Below are 24,965 nucleotides of genomic sequence, written 5' to 3'. Positions count from 1 at the left end.
GAATGCTTACCATGTGCCAGGCATTGTTTTAGGCATTAAGCTATAGCAGAGGTCAATTTTTTTTTTTTTTTTTCAATCTTGAGCTCAAAGGAACACATTATTACTCCTGGAGCACAGGGACATGTAGTGGATTCCTCCCTATCTAACATTTCACTTTTCTTTCTCCTCTTTCTAATAACATTTTCACTCCCTTTTCTTTTGCCATCCTCCCCCAACCTAATCTAATGTGATTCTTCAGAACCTCTACTCTTCATTTTCCAGGGCACCATTCCCCTCCTTTTTTCTGTGGCTTTGTCTATTATAAAAGGTTTGGGACTAAGTAGCTTTGGGGACATTTCCTAAGCATAGTACCTGGTAATTAGTAGGTACCCTAAAATATGTACTGAATGAATCAATGTAAATAGCATATTCTACGTGAGTAGAAAGCTTTGGAGAAGGGAAGTCCTATCCTCGAATTTTTCAGAATCTGATCACATTCTGATCTACCACTAGAAAACATCAGTGAAGATTCCCAGATATGGTATTTTCCTTTCCAGGCATTCCACCAGGACCCTCACTCTATGCGAATGCACAGGTCTGCCAACAACATGAAGAAGGCAGCTGGTTTCAACCCACTCAGAATGAAGAAATGAAACACTTCAGCTTTGTTACAGCTCTCATCTTATTTTGTTGAGGTGATGGGGAAGGACTGTGCCACTGAAATAGCATCCTATATAATCAGTCAAGCAGGACTCTAAAAAGTCCTATCAGCCCATGTAATACCAAAGAAGGTATAATGAAGATATGCAAGACCTTGACACTATTCTTTAGTCCATCCTAGCAGGGTTTAGCACCACAGCTTTTCAGACTACAGATCAAACGTGACTGCTGTTGTTTTTGAGCTAACTCTGGTGAGGGTCTGAAGAAGGTCACATTATGCAAGGCCATGTAAAACATCTCTGGACTCTCAAACGGAGAGAACCATACACTTACTTGGAGATTCTCTTTAAGGGACAGGGTCTCACTCTGTTGCCTCAAACAATTCTCCCACTAAGCCTCCTGAGTAGCTGGGACTATAGGCACACACCACGTTCAACTTTTTTTTCTTTTTCTTTTTTTGTAGAAATGGGGTCTCACTATGTTACCCAGGCTGGTCTTGAACTCCCGGCCTCAAGTGATCCTCCCACCTAAGTCTTCCAAAGTGCTGGAATTACAGATCAGCCCTGCATCTGGCCAATTTCCTAATTTTTAAAAACAATTCAGAATGGCATGTTATTTTTTTGGAATATCCTTCCTCTTTATTTCTCATTTTCTCCAAACTGAAGAAGGCTTACAAGATTTGGCTGCCCTGCCTATGGAGTAGCCATTCTTTTATTCCTTTACTTTCTTAATAAACCTGCTTTCACAAAAAAAGGGGAGGGGAGGGGAGAGGAGGGGAGAGAAAGAAAGGAAAGAAAAAGGAAGGAAAGAAAGGAAGAAAAAAAGAAAGCTTGTGAGATTTAAAAACAAAATTTTAAGTTGGTTTGCTATCAGACCCATACAAGAATTTGGCCCTACTGAAAGAGTCCAGTCTGATTTCACTAGGCCCGTGCCATGCTTTGAATGTGTTCCCCCAAGTTCATGGGTTGGAAGCTTAATCCTCAATGCAAGTGTTAGGAGGTGGGGCCTAATAAGTGGTGATTATTAATCACTAGTAAGAAGCAGATGGGTTAATGTCATTATTGTGGGAGTGGGCCTATTACAAAAGCAAATTTGGCCCTCTCTTTCTCTTCCACCATGGGCTGATGCAGAAAGGAGACCCTCACCAGATGCCGGCACCATGGTATCAGACTGCCAAGCCTCCAGAACTGTAAGAAATAAATTTCTCTTCTTTATAAATTACCCAGTCTCAGGTGTTGTTTTAGCAACATGAAACCAAGAGGGACAGCTTATATTAAAGGAAATAAACCATAAGTTTAAAGATCTGGGGTCTACTCCAGGATCTGTGGCTACATCAGCTGTGTAGTCAAAGAATTTCACATTTTTATGTCTCAGTTCCTCATCAGGAAAATAAAGTGGCTAAGCTACAGGATTTCTTCTTTTTTAAGAGACAAGGTCTTGCCCTGTCACCCAGGCAGAGCCAGGTAGTAGTTAGGAGTACAGGCGCACACCACCCCACCTGGCTTAAACTACATGATTTCTATGGTCTCTTCCAGCTCTCAAATTTTGTAATTCTAACAAAAGGCTCAGGATTTCCACTTCTGACTAGAATGCTCAAAGTTGCAAGATACCAAGCCTCACTCTATAAACTGCAACAAGCTGGATAAGCTACAAAAATCATAGTTTAAGGAAAAAAAAAATCAGAGAGCTAAGCATGTAAAGAAATCTAAATAATAAATAAGCTAAATCAGAGAAAAAGTCAAACCCTTTAGAAGGGAAGAGACCATGGCTATTCTCATTCCTGGCAAAGTGGCAGAACCAGGAATCCACTGACAGGATTAAGGAGAAACCAGCCAAATAACGAACTTAATTTTAATGGTTGCATGTGGACTCAGATAAAATATTAGAGAATCTGGAGGAGGCCCAACTACAAGCCCCAACTGCCAACTCTTCCCTATGGATTTTTTCTTTTTCTTTTTTTTTTTTAAAGATGGTGTCTCGCTCTGTCACCTAGGCTGGAGTGCAGTGGTGTGACCTCGGCTCTCTGCAACCTCCGCTTCCCGGGTTCAAGCGATTCTTCTGCCTCAGCCTCCCAAGTAGCTGGGACTACAGGCGTGTACCGCCATGCCTGGCTAATTTTTGTATTTTTAGTTTCACCATATTGGCCAGGCTGGTCTCAAACTCCTGACCTCACAAGATCCACCCGCCTCGGCCTCCCAAAGTGGTGGGATTACTACAGGCGTGAGCCACTGCCCAGCCCCCTATGGGTTTTCAATGTGTCCAAGTCTGAGGGCAAGGCAGAAAAGCAGAGAGAATCCCATGAAGAAAAGAGCCTCTACCATGTTCAAGGCAGCGGCCCTCTCTGTAAAAGGGGATCAAGACAGGAAGCATGGAATAAACACCTCTGAGACATTCTGAGTCTTCAAAGAATGTAAGACAGATATTCCTCCTAAGGCCGAGTCAAAGAATTAGGGCAAACTCAAGAGATAAGGAAAATCTTGGATGAGACTAGAAAGCAAAGAGAATTTCCCAGCAGTCCAAAGAACCAAAATCTAGACTGAAAAGCACAGCTCAAAGGTTCAGTAAAGCAGGAGCATATGAAGAGATAACAAGGCCAGGCGCAGTGGCTCATGCCTGCAATTCCAGCACTTTGGGAGGCTGAGGCCAGCAAGCAGATCACTTGAGTCTGGGAGTTCAAGACCAGCCTGACCAACATGGTGAAACCGCGTTTCTACTAAAAACACAAACATTAGCCGGGCGTGGTGGTGCACACCTGTACTCCCAGGTACTTGGGAGGCTGAAGCAGGAGAATCACTTGAACCCGGGAGGAGGAGGTTGTAGTGAGCTGAGATCACACCACTGCACTCCAGCCTGGGCAACAGAGGAAGATTCCATCTCAATAAACAAACAGACAAACAAACAAAAATACCTACGCACAGAGTGAAATTGTTGAAAACAAAAAGAAAAGTGAAGGAAGGAAGAGAAAGAACAACTCTTCGCCAGGGCACAGTGGCTCATGCCTGTAATTCTAGCACTTTGGGGGGCCGAGGCAGGCAGCCTGAGCTCAAGAGTTTGAGACCAGCCTGGGCAACATGGTGAAACCCCGTCTCTACAAAAAACACAAAAATGAGCCAGGCATGGTGGCATGCGCCTGTCCCAGCTACTTGGGGGGTTGAGGTGGGAGGACTGCTTGAACCCGGGAGGCAGAGGTTGCCGTGAGCCGAGATCAGCCATCGCGCTCCAGTCTGGGTAACAGAGCGAGACTGTCTCAAAAAAAACGAACGACAAAAAAGAATGATTCTTAAAAGCAACCAGGAGTCCGGGCATGGTGGCTCACGCCTGTAATCCCAGCACTTTGGGAGGCTGAGGCGGGCGGATCACCTGAGGTGAGGAGTTTGAAACCAGCCTGGCGAACATGGTGAAACTCTGTCTCTACCAAAAATACAAAATTAGTTGGGCGTGGTGGTGCATGCCTGTAATCCCAGCTACTCAGGAGGCTGAGGCGGGAGAATCGCTTGAACCCGGGAGGCAGAGGTTGCAGTGAGCTGAGATCACACCACTGTACTCTAGCCTGGGCAACAAGAGCGAAACTCGATATCCAAAAAAAAAGCAACCAGGAAAAAAAGAAACAAAAAACAAAAAAGCAACCAGGGAAAAGAGAGAAAGTATATACTGGAGAAGAATAGTAAGAATGATAGCTGATTTATCACTAGAAACAATGAAAATCAGAAGACAATAGAATATGTTTTAAGTACCAAAAGAAAAAAAAAACTATCAACCCAAAAAGAAAATAAGGAAAAAATAAAATAAAAAACAAAGCCTATTAACCCAGGTGTATTAGTCACACTTCTCCACAGGGACAGAAATAATAAGTTTTATGTATATATGAAAGGGAGCTTATTAGGGAGAATTGGCTCACACAATAACAAGGTGAAGAAGTCCCACGTCAGGCCGTCTGCAAGCTGGGGAAGAAATAAGCCAGTAGTGGCTCAATCTGAGTCCAAAAGTCTCAAAAGCAGGGAGGCTAACAGTGCAGCCTTCAATCTGTGGCTGAAGGCTGGAGAACCCCCGACAGACCACTGGTCTAAGTCAAGAGTCCAAAGCCCAAACAATCTGGAGTCTGATGTTCAAGGGCAGGAGGAACAGAAGGAAGCATCCAGGACGGATGAAAAATGAAAGCCAAAAGACTCAGCAAGCCAGCTTATCCCATCTTCTTCCACCTGCTTTGTTCTAGCCTCGGTGGCAGCCAATTGGATGGTGCCCACCCACACTGATGAGGGTGGGTCTTCCTCTCCCAGTCCACTGACTCAAAGGTCAGTCTCCTCTGGCAACACCCTGACAGACACACCCAAAAACAATACTTTACCAGCTACCTAGGCATCCTTCAATCCAATCAAGTTGACACTTAATACTAACCATCACACCAGCATTCTGTATCTAAGAGAAATAACCTTCAAAAGACCTTTTCAAAGAAAAGACAAAAGTAGAAAGATGCCAGGTGCCGTGGCTTATGCCTGTAATCCCAGTTACTTCTCAGGAAGTGAGGTGGGATAATCACTTGAGTTCAAGACCAGCCTGACCAACACAGTGAGACCCTGTCTCCATTTAAAAAAAGGAGGCCAGGCGCGGTGGCTCACGCCTGTAACCCCAGCACTTTGGGAGGCTGAAACGGGCAGATCACCTGAAGTCAGGAGTTTGAGACCAGCCTGACCAACATGGAGAAACCCCTATCTCTACTAAAAATACAGAATTAGCTGGGTGTGGTGGCGCATGCCTGTAATCCCAGCTGCTAGGGAGGTTGAGGCAGGAGAATCACTTGAACGTGGGAGGCGGAGGTTGCAGTGAGCCGAGATTGTGCCACTGCACTCCAGCCTGGGCAACAAGAGGGAAAGTCCGTGTCAAAAACAAAAAAAGAAAAAAAGTATTTTAAAAAACTGGATAGAAATCTGTCTCCAGCAGACTTTCACTTCAAGAAATGCTAAAAGAAGTCTTTCAGGATGAAAGAAAAATACACCAAATGTAACTAACCCCAGATCTACAGAGAGGAATAAAAAACTCAGAAAGGGTAAATATCTCGAAAATATAAAAAGCCTATTAAAAATATCTATCCACGGCCAGGCACAGTGGCTCACGCCTGTAATCCCAGCACTTTGGGAGGCCAAGGCAGGTGGATCACCTGAGGCTGGGAGTTCAAGACCAGCCTGGCCAAAATGGAGAAACCCCATCTCTATTAAAAATACAAAATTAGCTGAGCATGGTGGCACATGACTGTAATCCCAGCTATTCGGGAGGCTGAGGCAGGAGAATTGCTTAAACCAGGGAGTCGGAGGTTGCAGTGAGCCGAGATTGCACCACTGCACTCCAGCCTGGCAAAAGAGCAAGACTCTGTCTCAAAAAAAAAAAAAAAAAAAAATTATAAATTGTTGGGCTGGGCACGGTGGCTCACGCCTGTAATCCCAGCACTTTGGGAGGCCGAGGCAGGCGGATCATGAGGTCAGGAGATCGAGACCATCCTGGCTAACATGGTGAAACCCCATCTCTACTAAAAATACAAAAAAAATTAGCCAGACGTGGTGGCGGGCGCTGCAGAAGAATGGCATGAACCCGGGAGGCGGAGCTTGCAGTGAGCCGAGATCGTGTCACTGTACTCCAACCTGGGCAACAGAGCAAGACTCCGCCTCAAAAAAAAAAATTATTTGTTCATATTATAAAGAAAGTCACAGCACTGAACATGAAAATAAAATGGTGAAATTTTTATTTTATTTACCTTGAGACAGGATCTCGCTTGCCCAAGCTGAAGTGCAGTGGCATGAACATGACTCATTGCAACCTCCACCTCCATTGCTCAAGGTGGGTGGACCATCTCAGCCTTCTGAGTAGCTATGACCACCGTGCAAGGTGCCACACCCGGCTCAATTTTTTATTATCTTGGTAGAGACAAGGTTTCCCAATGTTACCTATGCTAGTCTTGAACTCCTGGGCTCGAGCGATCCTCCCACCTTGGCCACCCAAAGTGCTGGGATTACAGGTGTGAGCCACCATGCCTGGTCAACATTTTAAAAGAATATAAGCAAGGTTTTATTGAGACTGTATTATGTGTGAAGCATTGTGTTGGACATACACCCTTACACTAAATCCTCCCAATAGGCAAAATAGGCAAAATATAATCTTTATTTTAGAGAACTTAAAAAACACATTCAAGATCACACATGAATGAGAGAGCCAGGATTTGAACCAGGTTTGTAAACCAAATTCCATTATCTCTCACTGTAACTTATTTTTTTATTGACAAGTATAGTACATATCTCCCTTCACTCCCCAACCTTTTGAGTAGAGTATATTTCCTATAGACAAAGACCTTCTTCTGGCTGGGGGCAGTGGCTCACACCTGTAGTCCCGGCACATTGGGAGGACAAGGTGGGCAGATCACTTCACGTCAGGAGTTTGAGACCAGCCTGGCCAACAGGGGGAAACCCTGTCTCTCTACTAAAAATACAAAAATTAAGGCCAGGCATGGTGGCTCACACCTGTAATCCCAGCACTTTGGGAGGCCAAGGCGGGTGGATCCTTTGAGGTCAAGAGTTTAAGACCAAACTGACCAACATGGTGAAACCCTGTCTCTACTAAAAATACAAAAAAATGAGCCAGGCATGGTGGCACATGCCTGTAATCCCAGCCACTCAGGAGGCTGAGGCACGAGAATTGCTTGAACCCAGGAGGCAGAGACTGCAGTCAGCCGAGATCACGCCACTGCATTCCAGCCTGGGTAACAGACTGAGAGCCTGTCTCAAAAAAAAAAATTAGCTGGGCATGGTGGCACACGCCTGTAGTCCCAGCTACTCGGGAGGCTGAGGCAGGAGAATCCCTTGAACCTGGGAAGCGCAGGTTGCAGTGAGCCAAGATTGCACCGCTGTACTCCTTCATCCTGGGCAAGAGTGAGACTCTGCCTCAAAAAAAAAAAAAAAAAAAAGCCTTCTTCTGCATAACTAAAACACAACCATCAAAATCAAGAAATTAACGCTGGTATAGTACTACCATCTAATAATCAGACCCCATTTAAGTTTCTGCAATTATCTCAATCATGTACTTGGGAGGTAAAGGACCCAGTCCAGAATCACGTTACACTGGGTACAATGCAATTATTATGCAGTTTTTCCCTTCTGAGATTTAAAGGAATCAAACATTTTATACAGTCCACAAAAATTTACTGAGCACTTAGCATGTGCCAGGCACTGTTTGACAATATAGTAGAGAATAAGACAGACAAGGTTCTTCTGCTTCCAAAGAGCTTGCATTCTAGTAAGGAAAGACCAACAAACAAGTTAGCTAATTAACAAATTCAGATTTGGCCTAGTAGCTGGGAAATGGCCCTCTGAGGAGCTGAAACCTGAATAAGAAGCTACCAGCACTGCTAAGAGATGGGAGAAGGGCATTCCTAACAGAGGAAACAACAAACTGAACAAACCTAAGGCAGGACAAAACTTGGCATTTTGGAGCAAAAGAAATGCCAGTGTAGCCACAGCATCTACAGCAAAGGGCAAAGGAAAGGAGGTAGCAATGAGGAAGGAAGGAACACATGAGGCAGGATTCTGAATCTCATAACTAAGACCAAAGAAAAACTATGAAACCATTTTAAGCAGGCAATCTACATTATTTCATTTACATTTCTGAAAGAAGATTCTTGTTACTGGGAGAAGAATGTCTGAAGAAGGTAGCTGAGTAAAAGCAAAGACCAGTTAAGAGCTATTTCAGTAAGCCAGGTGACATAATGGTGGCTGAGACTAAGGTGGTAGAAATAAAGATGTAAAACAGATAATTGAATAAACAGATTTAAGTGATATTTTGGAGACCAAAAGAACTCGATGATGGATTAGCTATGGGGATAAGGGAAAAACAGGATTCAAGGATAAATCCTAGGTGCCAGTTACAGAAGAGGGAAAGACCGGAAGAATATTATGGAAGAGAGTTCTATTTTGGACATGTTAGGTATATTTAGACAACTGCCTACTAGGTTACTAAGTCGTAATGTCTAGCAAGGCAGTTGGATAATATGTCTGGAGCTCAGGCAAGAAGTCTAAACCAGAAACATAAATATGAGAATTATTCACATACAGATGGCATTTAAAACAATGAGTTGAATGAGACCATCTAGGGAAGAATTTAGAAAAAGAGGGTGAAAAAAAACCCCAGGAGTTTTATCCTGTCTTAGGTATGCCAATACTTACAGGCAGGTAAAGGAGAGAAGCCTGTTTAATAATTAAAAAAAAACAAAGCTGGGTGCAGTGGCTTATGCCTGTAATAAGGAGGCTGAGGTCAGGAGTTCCGAGACCAGCCTGACCAACATGGTGAAACCCCATCTCTACTAAAAATACAAAAATTAGCCAGGCGTGGTGGTGTGCGCCTGTAATCCCAGCTACTGGGGAGGCTGAGGCAGGATAATCACTTGAACCCAGTAGATGGAGGTTGCAGTGAGCCAAGATTGCGCCACTGCACTCCAGCCTGGACGACAGCGAGACTCCGACGACAGCGAGACTCCGTCTCAGAAACAAAAAAAAGCATACAGTATAACAAGGTGTAAAGCAGAAGGAAAACAAGAACATATGTCTCATAAAATGAGAAGTAGATGAATAGGCCAAAAACAGTGGTCAACTATATTGAATGCTCCTACAAGAGCCTGTAAGACTAATTCAGTAAATAGAAACCACTGGCAACCTTGACTAGAGTAGTTTTAGTGGTAAGAATGGAGGCCAATCTGTAGTAGGCTGAGAAGCAAAGGGAAGTGGAGAGAGCACAAAAAGACAACTTTTGAAAACTGGCTTGGAAGAGAATCAGAGAAATGAGGCTGTAGCTAGAGAATAATGTGGAATGGTGAGAGGGCTTATAAACAAGGAAGCCACACTTAGTGCTGTCCAATAGTGCTGTCTGCAATGATAGGGATGTTCTATATCTGCACTGTCCAATAGAGTAGCCATTAGCACCATATATGGCTACTGAAAAACTGAAATATGACTAGCATCACTGAGGAACTAAATTTTTTAAATTTTTCTTTTAACAGCCACACATTTCATTGCAGAAAGCACTACTGATTAGTAGCTACCATACTGGACAGTACAGCTCTAAAGCACATCTGCATATTAATAAAGATAATCCAGAAAGGGAAAAATTCATGATGTAGGCAAGAACGAGGTAAGTCCTTAAGAAGTCAACAGGCTGGCAGGGTGCGATGGCTCACTCCTGTAATCCCAGCACTTTGGGAGGCCAAGGCAGATGAATCACTTGAGGTCAGTAGTTCAAGACCAGCCTGGCCAACACAGAGACAAATCCCTGTCTCTACTAAAAATACAAAAATTGCCGGGCGCGGTGGTTCACACCTGTAATCCCAGCACTTTGGGAGGCCGAGGCGGGCAGATCACAAGGTCAGGAGATCGAGACCATCCTGGCTAACACGGTGAAACCCTGTCTCTACTAAAAATACAAAAAATTAGCCGGGCGTGGTGGCGGGCGCCTGTAGTCCCAGCTACTCGGGAAGCTGAGGCAGAAAAATGGCGTGAATCTGGGAAGCAGAGCTTCAGTGAGCTGAGATCGCACCACTGCACTCCAGCCTGGGCAACAGAGCGAGGCTCCGTCTCAAAAAAAAAAAAACAAAAAAACAAAAACAAAAATTAGCCGGGCATGGTGGTGGGCACCTGTAGTCCCAACTACTCAAGAGGCTGAGGCAGAAGAATCACTTGAATCCGGGACGCGGAGGCTGCAGTGAGCCAAGATCGTGCCACTGCACTCCAACCTGGCCAACAGAGTGAGACTCCATCTCAAAAAACAGTAAATAAATAAATAAATAAATAAATAAAGAGAAATCAACAGGCTGAGCAGAGTGGCTCATGCCTGTAATCCCAGCACTTTTTGAGGCCGAGTCAGGATGATTGCTTGAGCCCAGCCTGGGCAACACAGGGAGACCCCGCCTATTAAAAAAAAAAAAAAAAAAAAAAAAAATTTAAGATTAAAAAAAAAGTCAAGAGAAGACATCCAGAGCACAAGTGGCGCAATCTACATGGGATACAACATGAACAAAGCAAGGCATGAAATTACAGTAACGGGTAGAGATGAAGACTCAGAATATGTATTAAGCCTGATTGGAATCTTAAGCATAAAACTCAATTACAGAGGGCTATAAAATCCAAGCAGGAGGGGGAGAGTAGGTAACTTACATCTACTAAGGACCTATTATGTGACAGGCATTTTCTTTTTTTTTTTTTTTTGAGAGGGAGTCTCGCTCTGTCGCCTAGCCTGGAGTACAGTGGCACGATCTCGGCTCACTGCAAGCTCCGCCTGCTGGGTTCAAGCAATTCTTCTGTCTCAGCCTCCTGAGTAGCTGGGATTACAGGCATACACTACCATGGCCAGTTTTTTCGTATTTTTAGTAGAGATGGGGTTTCACCACGCTGGCCAGGCTGGTCTTGAACTCCTGACCTTGTGATCCGCCCGCCTCGGCCTCCCAAAGTCCTGGGATTACAGGCATTAGCCACCGCGCCCGGCTGTGACAGGCATTTTCTTTTTTCTTTTCTCAAGACACAGTCTTGCTCTGTCGCCCAGGCTGGAGTGCAATGGTGTGATCTCGGCTCACTGCAACCTCCGCCTCCTGGGTTCAAGCGATTCTCCTGCCTCGGCCTTCAGAGTAGCTGGGAGTACAGGTATGCACCACCATACTCAGCTAATTTTTTGTATTTTAGTAAAGACGGGTTTTCATCATGTTGGCCAGGCTAGTCTAGAACTCCTGACTTTGTGATCCGCCTGCCTCGGCCTCCCAAAGTGCTGAGATTACAGGCGTGAGCCATCGCGCCCAGCCATGACAGGCATTTTCTAAATGACAAATTATTTCTCTCATCTCAAACTACAGTCATGTAAATGTCATTTTACAAACAAGAGCACTGACGCTCTTTACACACACAGTAAATGCCAAGATTTGGACATAGGCCTGTGACTATAGGGTTAGAATCTTCCCACTGCATAAGGTGGGAGGTTAAGGCCGGGCACGGTGGCTCACGCCTGTAATCCCTGCACTTTGGGAGGCCGAGACGGGTGGATCACTTGAGGTCAGGAGTTCAAGACCAGCCTGGCCAACATGGTTGAAACCCCATCTCTACTAAAAACATAAAATTATCTGAGCGTGGTGGTGCATGCCTGTAATCCCAGCTACTTGGGAGGCTGAGGCAGGAGAATCACTTGAACCCAGGAGGCGGAGGCTGCAGTGAGCGAAGATCACGCCATTGCGCTCCAACCTGAACAATAAGAGCAAAACTCCGTCTCAAAACAACAACAACAACAAAACAAAAAAAGGTAGGAGGTTAAGAACCACTGTTTCTGTACCTGGAATTAACATAAACAGCAGATCAATCTGGAAGTAATCAACAAGTGCCAACAAGCCTAGAGGGACTAGGCCAGAGGCAAAAACTATCCTGTCAATGCTTTCCACAGGATAACTAAGGAAAACTTAATAGCTACTTTTTAAAAATTCAAGTGAAAATACCCGATGGAAAGAAACGGACTTTCTTGCAACTTAGATTATCTACTTTATTGAACACAAATGTATCAATTAGAAAATCAGCACTGTTTTATAATACATACTAAAATAATATCTGGGCATATTAGAAAAACTAAGTTAGTCAACATACCCTCTCTCCAATTTGTACATTAAGAAAGGACAATTATTAAACTGAGTCTAACCAGTTATTAAATTACAGCTTAGATTTTAGAGTGGGCAAAGATCATCTAGATCTGTGCTGTCCATGTAACCACCAGCTACATCCAACTATTTTTATTTTTTTTGAGACGTAGTCTTGCTCTGTCACCCAGACTGGAGTGCAGTGGCGCTCACTACAAGCTCCGCCTCCTGGGTTCATGCCATTCTCCTGCCTCAGCCTCCCAAGCAGCTGGGACTACAGGCACCCGCCACCCGGCTAATTTTTTGTATTTTTAGTAGAGACAGGGTTTCACCATGTTAGCTAGGATGGTCTCGATCTCCTGACCTCGTGATCCGCCCGCCTCAGCCTCCCAAAGTGCTGGCATTACAGGCGTGAGCCACGGCGCCCAGCCCCAACTATTTAAAGGAATTAAAATTAAACAAAAAATTCAATTCCTCAAGTGCACTACTTGCTCGTCAAGTATTCAACAGTCACACATGGCCAATGGCTACCTCACTGGATAGCACAGAACACTTCTATCATCATAGAAAGTTCAACTGGGCAGTGATTAGCTTCCAAATTTTCCATTTGACTTTTTTCAGAAGGGCCAGTGGAAAGAGCAACTCAGAAGACTAACAAGCTGAGCAACCATGTATGCATCATTTTAATTTTTATTTATTTATGTATTTTTTGAGACAGGGTCTCTTGCTGTTGCCCAGGCTGGAACGCTGCGGTGCGATCACGGCTCACTGCAGCCTCAACCTCCTGGGCTCAAGCAATCCTCTCATCTCAGCCTCTTAAGTAGCTGGGACTAAAGGTGTGCACCACTACAATCGGCTAATTTTATTTTATTTTGTGGAGACAGGGTCTCACTATGTTGCCCAGGTGTATGCATCGTTTAGCAGTGCTTCTCAAACTGAATGCGCACTGAATGACTTGAAAATCTTGTTAAAATGCAGGTTCTTCCCAGCATGTTAGGAGGCCAGGAGTTTGAGACGAGCATGGGCAACACAGCAAGACTCCAATTCTAAAAAAAAAAAGGCAGTGTATGATGGCACATGCCTGTAGTCCCAGCTACTGAGGTGAGAGGATTACTTGAGTCCAGGAGTTCCAGGTGGCAGTGTGTTATGATCACACCACTACACTCCAATCCAAACTGGGCAACAGGGCAAGACTGTGCCTCTTATTTACAAAAAAAGAAGGCCGGGCGCGGTGGCTCATACCTGTAATCCCAGCACTTTGGGAGTGCTGGGTGGGCGGGTGGGCGGATCCGAGGCGGGCGGATCACAAGGTCAGGAAATCCAGACCATCCTGGCTAACACGGTGAAACCCCATCTCTACTAAAAACACAAAAAATTAGCCAGGCGCGGTGGCAGCAGCTGTAGTCCCAGCTACTCAGGAGGCTGAGGCAAGAGAATGGCGTGAACCCAGGAGGCGGAGCTTGCAGTGAGCCGAGATCGTGCCACTGCACTCTAGCCTGGGTGACAGAGTGAGACTCCGTCTCCAAAAAAAAAGAAAAAGAAAAAAGAAAAAGAAAAAGTAGATTCTAAGATTCTAATTCAGTAGGACCGTAGGACTGAGATGAAGTCAAGATTCTAACGTCTATCAAGTTCCCAGGTGATGCTAATACTGTTGGTCCAGAAATCACACTTTCAGTACCAAGATCTTAGATCTCTTCAGGCCTTGGTTTCCTTAGCTGTCAAACGATGTACATGAATGAAGCAAGATAATGCCCATGACCCCTCCAAAACACTAATATTTTAAAGTTTTATGATTGTACAGAATTAAATGCATACAGATTTGCACTTTCTGCAGAGGCAGACTTTTCTGAGGTAAATGCTAGGATTCTAAAAAACAAGTTTTATGATACCTTTTTTTTCTGTGAAAAAAAAACAAATTTAACGAAAATCAATGGGAAATTGTATTTGCTATACAAACATTCAATCTCTGAACAATTTTTTAGAAATGGACTTAGAAGACTGACATGTATAAAAGACAAAACTTTTAGAACTCTATTGGCTGGGCGCGGGGGCTCATGCCCGTAATCCCAGCACTTTGGGAGGCCCAGGCAGGCGGATCACAAGGTCAGGAGATGAGACCATCCTGGCCAACATAATGAAACCCTGTCTCTACTAAAAAAAATACAAAAATTAGCTGGTCATGGTGGTGCGCACCTGTAGTCCCAGCTACTCGGGAGGCTGAAGCTGAAGAATCGCTTGAACCTGGGAGGCGGAGGTTGCAGTGAGCCGAGATGGCGCGACTGCGCTCCAGCCTGGCAACAGAGGGAGACAGCGTCTCAAAAACAAAAAACAAACAAACAAAAAAACTCTATTAGAGAGCCACACAGTATTTTCCAAATACGCAGTTCATGGAGGTGAAAAAACCAATCAATGCTGGACTAGGCCCAAATCACTGTCACCTTAAAAGCATCAGCTTCACATGAAAGCAACCCCTGGAAAATGCCATTAACTACAGTAACATTGGAGTTGTTTTTGTGAAGTCTCAGTCAAGGCTCTCAGCAATAAAAATGAGCAAAATTCCCACACCACAGGCAGGTTGTAGTGTAATGTAACAGCCCACAAAACAGGCTGAAGGAACTAATGAAGGCAGCCAACAATGCCACACATAATTTACTTCTGAGGCATCTTCTTTCCATTTTAACAGGGGACCTAGAGTAACGCAAGGTTCAAATGTAACAAGGAACTGGATAGCAGTGGTGAGAAGGCTCAGCATTTCATAAAGCAGTACCTTGGAGACAGGAAGCAGGCTAAGATATCCAGTTATTTTGTTTGTTTGTTTTTCGGTTTTTTTTTTTTTTTTTTTTTTTTGAGACGGAGTCTCGCTCTGTCACCCAGGCTGGAGTGCACTGGCACAATCTCGGCTCACTGCAACCTCTGCCTCCCGGGTTCAAGCGATTCTCCTGCCTCAGCCTCCTGAGTAGCTGGGATTACAGGTGGGTGCCACCACACCCAGCTAATTTTTGTATTTTATTAGAGACGGGGTTTCACCATGTTGGCCAGGATGGTCTCGATTTCCTGACCTCGTGATCTGCCTCCTCAGCCTCCCAAAGTGCTGGGATTACAAGCGTTAGCCACTGCCCCCGGCCTCAGTTTGTTTTTAAACTCTGAATTATGCACTACAGCTAATTACCTATATTTGAAAACAATGCCGAAAATACGTTAAACCTCTAAGTAATGTGATGCTCTGAAAATTTTCAATACTTTTATATTTGTATTTTTATGTTTCCTCTAGTAGGAAATTTTTTTTAAGTTTGAATTAAACTTTGTAAAAAAAAACCTCTAGGTATAAATCATGCAATACTCTTCCAAAATAGTTCCAAAAATTTAATTCACATTAACAATACATTTTATGGGCTGGGAGCAGGGGCTCACACCTGTAATCCCAACACTTTGGAAGGCTGAGGCAGGCAGATTGCTTGAGCCCAGGAGTTCAAGAACAGCCTGGGCAACATTGTGAACATTCATCTCTACAAAAAATACGAAAAACTAGCCAGGCATGGTCGCACACAGCTGTAGTCCCAGCTCCTCCGGAGGCTGAGGCAGGAAGATCACCTGAGCCCGGGAAGTAGAGGTTGCAGTGAACAGTGATCGCACCACTGCACTCCAGCCAGGGTGACAGAGCAAGACCCTGTCTCACAAAAACAACAAACACTTTACTGTCCACAAACTCCTCAAATCCCTTTGGAAAAATAAACAGTATACACAGAAAAACCAGAGGATGGGGTGGGAAATTTTTTTTCTTTTTTTTAAAAAATTGAGACAGGGTCTCGTTATGTTGCCCAGACTGGTCTTGAACTCCTGGCCTCAAGCGATCCTTCCACCTCAGGCTCCCAAAGTGCCGGGATTACAGGTGTGAGCCAACGCACCCAGCCCCACTCTTAAACTGCCATTCTCAATCTTTTTCCCCCTCTCAATCTTATTTTAAGCCACCTTGCTAAACGTTGGCTGTTTTAAAATCAGTCAAAAGATTTATCTTATTACCAAGTTTCAACTTAGAACTGTACATTCAGCTTATCTTTAAAAAAAAACCATGAAAAATAGTGACTAATACCTATTTCAAATTGTCTTTATTAAAACAGAAAATTCACATAAATCACAAAGCACAATATATAATCATGTTTTAATAATTCTGAGTGAAACTTTCATATTCAGAGCCATATCTGATTAAATATTAAAGATAACTTTCACATAACCAATAAAAACATAAGGTCAATTTCTACCGACACCATAAAAGTACTATCTGTCCTTTATAAATAACCTGTAACAAATCTCTCTCAGCAGTAGCCAAAAAACTGCTAGTATCAAACATTTAATTTCAGCACCTGACCAGCAATTGGTTTTACCTTTCCTCTCAGCAAATGTTACACAATTCCACCTGTAGGGTATATGATATTCTTTTAAAATGCAATTTAAGAAGCCATTACTTTTTTAGAGAAACTGCTGTTCCTCTTCAGAAAAAATGAGAGAGAATTTCAATGTGGACAGGAACATTTTAGCCTATCATTTAGAACAAAATACAGTGTATTTAAAAAAAAAAAAAAAAAAAGCCACGTAGCAGTCCGTGGGCAGCATGAGTCATCATCCAACTCAAAACTTGCAGCAGCACTTGTAAGCTTCCTCCTACCCGACCCCATCCCCTTCAGCAAAGTACCCTGAGTCAGCAAACCTTACTATTTTGTCAGTTATGATTCTCACGATGCTTTAAATGAATTTATGTAAAGCACTGCAACACTTTTAGTGCTAACATTTGTCTTTAGAATGTGTGCATTTTTTTATTACAAAATTAACTGACTTCAAATCACTCTTCTCTGGATTGTTTAATAACAGAAAGTAGCCAACGACTACTTCTAATTCTCTTTTGCAAATAACTGAATTCCAGAATATCCTCATATACGAAGTTTTTTCTAAAATATTCTCCATTTTCCAGTGTTTTCTTCTCAACAGTAATACCTAGGTGATCAAATATGTTCTGCTCAAATCTGGCATATTTTCTAGATTAACTGCAATTACTGAATTCAGGACATCAATGAATAATTTTACAAGCTTAACAAGGCAATTCTTAATAAATGATGTAACATATGTGAAAAGACCTTACAATCCCTGGCACACAGCAAACACTTCATCAACATGTTTGAACAACTACTATCTAAAGACAAAGTTCCTTTCACCCAATTCAAAATTATTTTTTAAACATTAAAATCTGATATTTCTATGAAGAAATTCCTGATTTCAGGGCCAGGCCCTGTTTGGACCCTACATTCTTCTGGTTAGATCATTCTTTCCACCTCAGTTTTCCAGCGTTAAAGAGAGGACATGTCCAATTGGAACTGTAAGAGACAGGCTAGAAGAATCAGCCACCAGAAAATTACTCTGAAGCTGCTTGCTCTTCATTGTATGACGTGTTAATTTTTCCCCTTGACAAATCATCTGTATCCGTTAAAAAAAAAAAGGCATTACTGAGACTGCATCTTTAGCAATGAACACGAATTCTGCCGTTAATACAAGTAGGCTTCTAATTCCAACTCACCAGTTCCTTTCACTGGACCTTTTCCAATGAACAAGCAAAAGAAAAAATAAAACAGGAAAGGAATCAAGAAGCTCCCGCTGCACAGAGATCCCCCTAACACCTAAACCGGTTGGGTCCTATACTCGCCAAGAAACAAAAGGATGCCAAAACACCTTTACTTTTCGACACAACTCACGAGGCGGACTAAAATGCACAGCAAAGTGACAAGGCCCTTTTTGGTGAACCGACAAAACAAGCTTTCATTTGGGCACTTTTACAGACCACCACTTATGGTCCCGAAAGAAGCTAAGGAAAGACTATAGGGCCGAGGGAGGAAATTAGGAATTTCGTCTCCGAGTTTTCAGTACCTCATTCATGGCTAGACTCAAAACTTGGGCGGACTTCAGGGCTCTGAGACGAGCCGGGTGAGCGCTGCGCGCTACGCCACTGGAGACTTTGCCCGGCCGGAGTCAGCTGAGGCCGAGTCACCGGGTGGGATGGGGGAGGAGACGCGGGAGCATTTCGAAAGGCAGCGTGCCAGTAAGGCGAGACTCCACGCCACCTCATGTTCCCCGGGCCGCCGCCCCTCGCTCGCCCGCCCTCGGGTCCGGCTGGGTTTCGAACCCGCGGAGCCAGGCGCAGGCGACGGGGCGGCAGCAGGCGTGCGGGGCCAGGGAGCGGGCGCGGCCCGGCAGGGCGACCGGCGAGGGGCGTGCCGGGTGGGAGGGGCGCGCTGGCCGCCTCGCCGGCCCCACGCGGGGACCCCAGCCCGCCGCCCGCCGGCCCGCGCGGGGACGCGCCGGCCAGGCCCGAGCGGGCGGGCAGGCGGGCGAGCAGGGGGCGGGCGGCAGACCGAACAAAAACGCCTTTGTTGAGCGGCAGCCGCCGGAGGGTCACACACAATGGAGGGAGCCGGCTCCGCCGTCGCCGCCGCCGCCGCCGCCGGGCCCGCCGCGGCGCCCTCCCGAGCCGCCCCGCCGGCGCACCCCCCACACGTACACACACACACTCACCGGACTTCTCCGACTCATCGAGAGAGTGCGGGGCTCGCGGACTGCCCCCAGTGTCGGCTCAGGTCTCCGGCTGTGCTGGCGGCAGCGGCGTCTCCGAGGCTCTCGCTTTGCCGCAGTCGCCGCCATGTAACCCCGACCCGCGAGAGAGGGCGAGGAAGAGGGGGCGGGGTTTCGCAGTGCCACGCCCCCTCGCGTCACAGGCTCACTCCACGGGTTCTCCCGCCCCCGCCCTGCCCAGCGCGCCCGCACGCGCCGGAATTTCCAGCGCCCGTGACCGGGCTGCGCGCGCCGCGGAGGCGGTGGGAAAGGCACGCGGCTCGTCCGGCGTCTCCTGGGGGCTTTGCCTGCGGGCGGGCAGGGAGGAAGACAGCTGGGGCCGTTTGCTCTACTACCTGCCCTGGCATTAAGGGAACAAAGTGACCAAACCCAGTGCCAGCATTTACTAAGCACCTACTACGTGCAAGGCACTGGGCAATCCGAGAGGAAGAGGCCTCAGTCTCCAGGAAGAGTGGACCTTAAGATGGATTGGCTGGAAGGCGACAGCCCGAGCACAAGACAGACGCGTTAGAGGCCAAGTACTAAGGTCATTCATTCTGCCAGAGTATGGAGGAAGGCTTTCAGGAGTGGTCGCCAAGGTGGCCTTTCAGCTGGATCCCGGAGGAGCGGATATAACCAGGAGGTGGGGAGGGTGTTTCTGTGAGCAAAGACTGGGAGGCCAGAGTACCTGGCTTGTTGCAGGAACTGGGATAGGACAATTTGAATTTGGGAAGGGATGCACTATGAAACGTAGAAAGGTGGATGGGTGCCTTCTTGGGCCCACTTCTTGGCTAAAAGCAAACTTACATTACTTATCATGGCTTATTGAGTCCAAGGAGCCTTTTCAGTGTTTATGTGAAATTTAAGTATTTATGAAATTAGAGACGCAGGTCAGCATATTTTTTCAATGACTTCATCACCATCTTGATGAGAACCAGACATAGAATAGCCCTTCTAGTCATTATTATGGGCATCTTCAAGAAAGAGGCAAAGACCACTTCAAAAAGATCACAAAGGGCCAGGCGTGGTGGTTCACGCCTGTAATCCTAGCACTTCGGGAGGCCGAGACGGGCAGATCACCTGAGGCCAGGAGTTCGAGACCAGCATGGCCAACATGGTGAAAGCCCCGTCTCCACTAAAAATACAAAAAGTAGCCGGGTGTGGTGGCTCACACCTGTAATCCCAGCTACTCGGGAGGCTGAGGCAGGAGAATAGCTTGAACCCCGCGGGGGGTTGCAGTGAGCCGAGATCGCGCCAGGACACTCCAGCCTGGGCGAAAGGGCGAAACTCTGTCTCAAAAAAAAAAAAAAATCACAGAGTAATGAAGTTAAGTGGTTGGGGTGAGCTTGAATGCTTTATATTTTTTAATATTTAAAACAACGTCAGCTGAGTACCAGGTGTGAAGAAGAGGTAATGAGTGAATAAAACCAAGAGAAAGGGGAGACTTGTTCCAACCGCAGAATTTCCAGCTTCTGCAACGAGAGCTCGTACCTTCAGCCCCACTGCCTCTGCTCTAGGCTCTCCTCTGATCCTCAGGACATTTTTCCTCTCACTGTTTGAGAACTCGTTTACCTTCCTCTTCCATCAATGTTTGATCACCCAGAGAAGGTGGGAGAATAAATACCAAGCACTGTGCCTTCCCTCAAGGAGCATTTAATCCAGTGTCACTCCTGACTTCCTGTGGATAATGCAAAGTTGGCTTACAATAGTAAGGGAGACCACTAAATTGACAGAATCTTTGTAGCATTTCAAAAGGGTGTCAGGCCTCTGAGCCCAAGCTAAGCCATCATATCCCCAGTGACCTGCACATATACATCCAGATGACCTGAAGCAACTGAAGATCCACAAAAAAAATGAAAATAGCCTTAACTGATGACATTCCACCATTGTGATTTATTTCTGCCCCAACCTAACTGATCAATGTACTTTGTAATCTCCCCCACCCTTAGGAAGGTTCTTTATAATCTCCCCCATCCTTAAGAAGATTCCTTGTAATTCTCCCCACCCTTGAGAATGTACTTTATGAGATCCGCCCCCTGCCCCCAAACCATTGCTCTTAACTCCACTGCCTATCCCAAAACCTGTAAGGACTAATGATAATCCACCACCCTTTGCTGACTCCTTTTTCAGACTCAGCCCGCCTGCACCCAGGTGAAATAAACAGCCTTGTTTTTCACACAAAGCCTGTTTGGTGGTCTCTTCACACGGACACGTGAGACAAAGGGGAGGTCAAGGATGGAATAATTACAAGATTTGGGGGATCTGGTTTTTGTTTGTTTGTTTGTTTTGAGACAGAGTCTCGGTCTGTCGCCAGGCTGAAGTGCAGTGGTGCAATCTCGGCTCACTGCAACCTCTGCTCAAGCGATTCCCCCGCCTCAGCCTCCCGAGTAGCTGGGACTACAGGCGCGCGCCAGCACACCCAGCTGATTTTTGTATTTGTAGTAGAGACGAGGTTTTACCATGTTGACCAGGATGGTCTCGATCTCCTGACCTGGTGATCCACCAGCCTTGCCCTCCGAAAGTGCTGGGATTACAGGCATGAGCCACCACACCTGGCCCAGGGATCTGGTTTAAGACTGGTTTTTCAGTGAGGGGTCCTGATTGGGTTTGGGACAAATTTGTGTTATAATAGTTTAAGGTGGGTGGGCAGAGGAGGGGGAGAGTTTTGAAGAGAGCCTAAAGGGATAAATAGTTGTTAAACTCAGTAGAACAGAGGGCTGTTTACCCTGACGAAGGCAAAGTCTGTGAGTAACTTAATGAGATAAATGGATTTTAGGAAGTTCCTGAAACCACAATCAAGTTATTTGCAACTCCACCTTTTTAGGCAAGAGTTTCTTGGAATTCAAGTTATATTTATTGCAGATAGTTGAATTGTAAAGTCACGTCAATGTAGTTGGTTTTTTTTTTTTCTTTTTTTGAGATGGAGTTTCGCTCTTGTCATCCAGGCTGGAGTGTAGTGGCACGATCTTGGCTCACTGCAACCTCCGCCTCCTGGGTTCAAGCAATTCTCCTGTGTCAGCCTCCTGGGTAGCTGGGATTACAGGTGTGCACCACATGCCCAGCTAATTTTAGTATTTTTAGTAGAGACGGGGTTTCACCATGTTGGGCAGGCTGGTCTCAAACTCCTGACCACCCGCCTTGGCCTCCCAAAGTGCTGGGATTACAGGAGTGAGCCACCATGCCCGGCCAGTTTTAGTTTGTGTGTGTGTGTGTGTGTGTGTGTGTGTGCGCGCGCGCGCACGTGATGGAGTTTGGCTCTGTGGCCCAGGCTGGAGAGCAGTGGCAGGATCTCGGCTCACTGCAAGCTCTGCCTCCCAGGTTCAAGGTATTCTCCTGTCTCAGCCTTCCAGTAGCTGGGATTACAGGCGCGCGCCACCACGCCCAACTAATTTTTGCATTTTTAGTAGAGAGGGGGTTTCACCATGTTGGTCAGGCTGGTCTTGAACTCCTGACCTCAAGTGATCTGCCCACCTCAGCCTCCCAAAGTGCTGGGATTACAGGTGTGAGCCACCACGCCCAGCCCAGTTTCAGTTCTTAATCCCATTCTGGGCTGGGCGCGGGCTCACCTGTAATCCCAGCACTTTGGGAGGCTGAGGTGGGTGGATCACCTGACCAACAGGGTAAAACCCCATCTCTACTAAAAAATACAAAAAAAATTAGCCGGTCGTGGTGGCGTGCGCCACCCAGCTACTTAGGAGGTTGAGGCAGGAGAATTGCTTGAACCCGGGAGGCGGAGGCTGCAGTGAGCCGAGATCACGCCACTGCACTCCAGTCTGGGTGACAGAGCGAGACTCCCTCTCAAAAAAAAAAAAAAAAAAAAAAAAAAAAATCCCATTCTGTGGCTATAAAAATTTCAATGCTTGGCCAGGTGCGGTGGCTCAGGCCTGTAATCCCAGCACTCTGGGAGGCCGAGGCAGGTGGATCACCTGAGGTCAGTAGTTCAGGACCAGCCTGACCAACATGGTGAAACCCCGTCTCTACTAAAAATACAAAAATTAGTCAGGTGTAGGCTGGGTGCGGTGGCTCATACCTGTAATCCCAGCACTTTGGGAAGCTGAGGCGGGTGGATCACGTGAGGTTAGGAGTTTGAGACCAGCCTGACCAACGTGGTGAAACCCCATCTCTACTAAAAATACAAAAATTAGCCGGGCCTGGTGGTGCATGCCTGTAATCCCAGCTACTCAGGAGGCTGAGGCAGGAGAATTGCTTGAACCCGGGAGGCGGAGGTTGCAGTGAGCCAAGATCACACCATTGCACTCCAGCCTGGGCAACAAGAGTGAAACTCCATCTCAACAAAACAAAAAAAGTTTCAATTCTCAGCATTTTTTCAAACTGCAGATTATGATCCGTTAGTGAGTAGTGAAATCGTTTTAGTGGATTACAATTTGCATTTTGTCTTAATAGAGCAAAAAACTAAATAAGAGAGCATTGCCCAAAAGAAAGGGCAAACATTGTTTTGTGCAACTTTTGTCTTGGTTACGTAACATATTTCAACAGATCTAAAAATGTCATTCATTATGAAACATGCCATTATTTTATGTACTATTAAGAAAGTGAAAACTCTATCAAAATACCTCATTGCTACATCCTTTTTTTTTTTTTTTTTTTTTAGAAAATCTCACTTTGTTGCCCAGGCTGGAGTGCAGTGGTGGGATCATGGCTCACTGTAGCCTCAATCTCTCGGGCTCAAGCAATCTTCTTGCCTCAGGTCCCTGAGTAGCTGGGACTACAGGCATGCACCACCACACCTGGCTAATTATTTTTTGTAAAGATGAGGTCTCACTATGTTGCCCAGGCTGGTCTCCAACTCCTAAGCTCAAGTGATCCTCCTGCCTCAGGCCTCCCAAAGTGCTGGGATTACAGGGATGAGCCACCGCACCTGGGCTAAATCCTGATTTCAGGCATTAAAATGGAGGAAATACTTAAAATTGATGAAATATATAGTTTATATGAATGTGTCTATTGGGTCATAATGTAAAATGTATTTCTATTTATTGCTAATTATTGTTGTGAGCTATGCTATTGCTAAAAGTTTGAAAGTCACTGCCATAGTAGAGGAATGCAGGAGAGAAAAAATAAGTACAGCGAGAGATAGATGAGTGCTTCCTGAGCAGAGATGCAAATTATTTGCTGTTGTTGGACTATAATGGAAGGAACAATTGATAAGAACCGGGGACATCAGGGAGAGAGAGTATTTGAGCTGGGCTTGATTCCATCGGGTAGTATCTGGAAAAAAAAAAAAAATCCCAGATGAAAGAATGTACAAAGACATGAGCATGCAGGGCACACTTTGGAAAATGGGAGAAGTCTGTTAGGCCTGGGAGAATGAAGACAAGTTAGCACCAGATTGAGAAGGCCTTGATTACAAGGCCAAAACTTTTGGATTTTACACTAAAGAGAGTAGGAGAGGAACGTAAAGGATACAACTAGTATTTTAGAATATAACACTGGCATTAATAGGAAGGGTAGATTGAGCAAGAGATTGGAGACCTGGAGCAGGTAGAAGAATCCATTGTTTTTTCTGCCCTGTATCCAATGTACGGTCTTCTGGTAACAATACTCCCACGTCCTCTAAGGAGCCTCCCCTTCCTATGTAAGTAAAAATTTTTTCTGTTGCAAGTAACAGAGAAGCCAAACCAAACTGTATCTCATGAGAAAGACAGAATATATTTAGATGGTTATTGTACCTTTACTAGGTGAGGAAGGAGATGATAATACAAGAAAGATTATTGGGTAAAGTGGACTTGGTGAATGCTTAGATGAGTGAGAGATGTGTCTTAAGTCACCCAGTTGCTCCCACATTACCTCTTTAAGTTCCCTCTTTAGGCTTCTTGTTTTATCTTTTTCCAGTTAAGTTACCCTATGAAGACAAACTACCAAATACCTTGATTTTAAAAATGGCTGGAAAATAGAGTTTAGCAATACAAACTACTACATTTGATGGTAAACCCTGGAAAATGTCTGATATAAATCATTAAAGACAGTATGTTAGGGAAAATGTAAGAGGTCATCATGACTTCTCTTCAAGTGAGTCATTACAAAGAAATACCACTTCCTTTCTTGATAGGATTATTACATTACTTAACCAAGAGGT

The 24,965-nt window shown here is 45.3% G+C and overlaps 1 protein-coding gene across 8 annotated transcripts in view; it reads right to left on the bottom strand.

Moving 5' to 3' along the window:
- MAPK6 (mitogen-activated protein kinase 6) overlaps positions 1-24,965 on the bottom strand; it is a 94,603-nt gene that overhangs the window by 27,703 nt on the left and 41,935 nt on the right. Inside the window, exon 1 of one of the 8 annotated variants that reach the window (XR_010109919.1) lies at positions 18,836-19,008. The exons of 5 other annotated variants lie outside the window; for them this stretch is intronic. The gene's annotated coding sequence lies outside the window, so the exon portion shown is untranslated. Of the gene's footprint in view, positions 1-18,190; positions 18,567-18,835; positions 21,046-24,965 lie in introns of those variants that run through there. 2 more of the 8 variants (XM_034938758.2, XM_034938759.2) reach the window with 2 other exon arrangements.

The sequence above is a fragment of the Pan paniscus genome, chromosome 16, assembly GCF_029289425.2.
Source record: "Pan paniscus chromosome 16, NHGRI_mPanPan1-v2.0_pri, whole genome shotgun sequence".
NCBI lineage: Eukaryota > Metazoa > Chordata > Mammalia > Primates > Hominidae > Pan > Pan paniscus.
The sequence above is the reverse complement of the archived record's forward strand: the minus strand, read 5'-3'. Positions and strand labels throughout refer to the sequence as shown.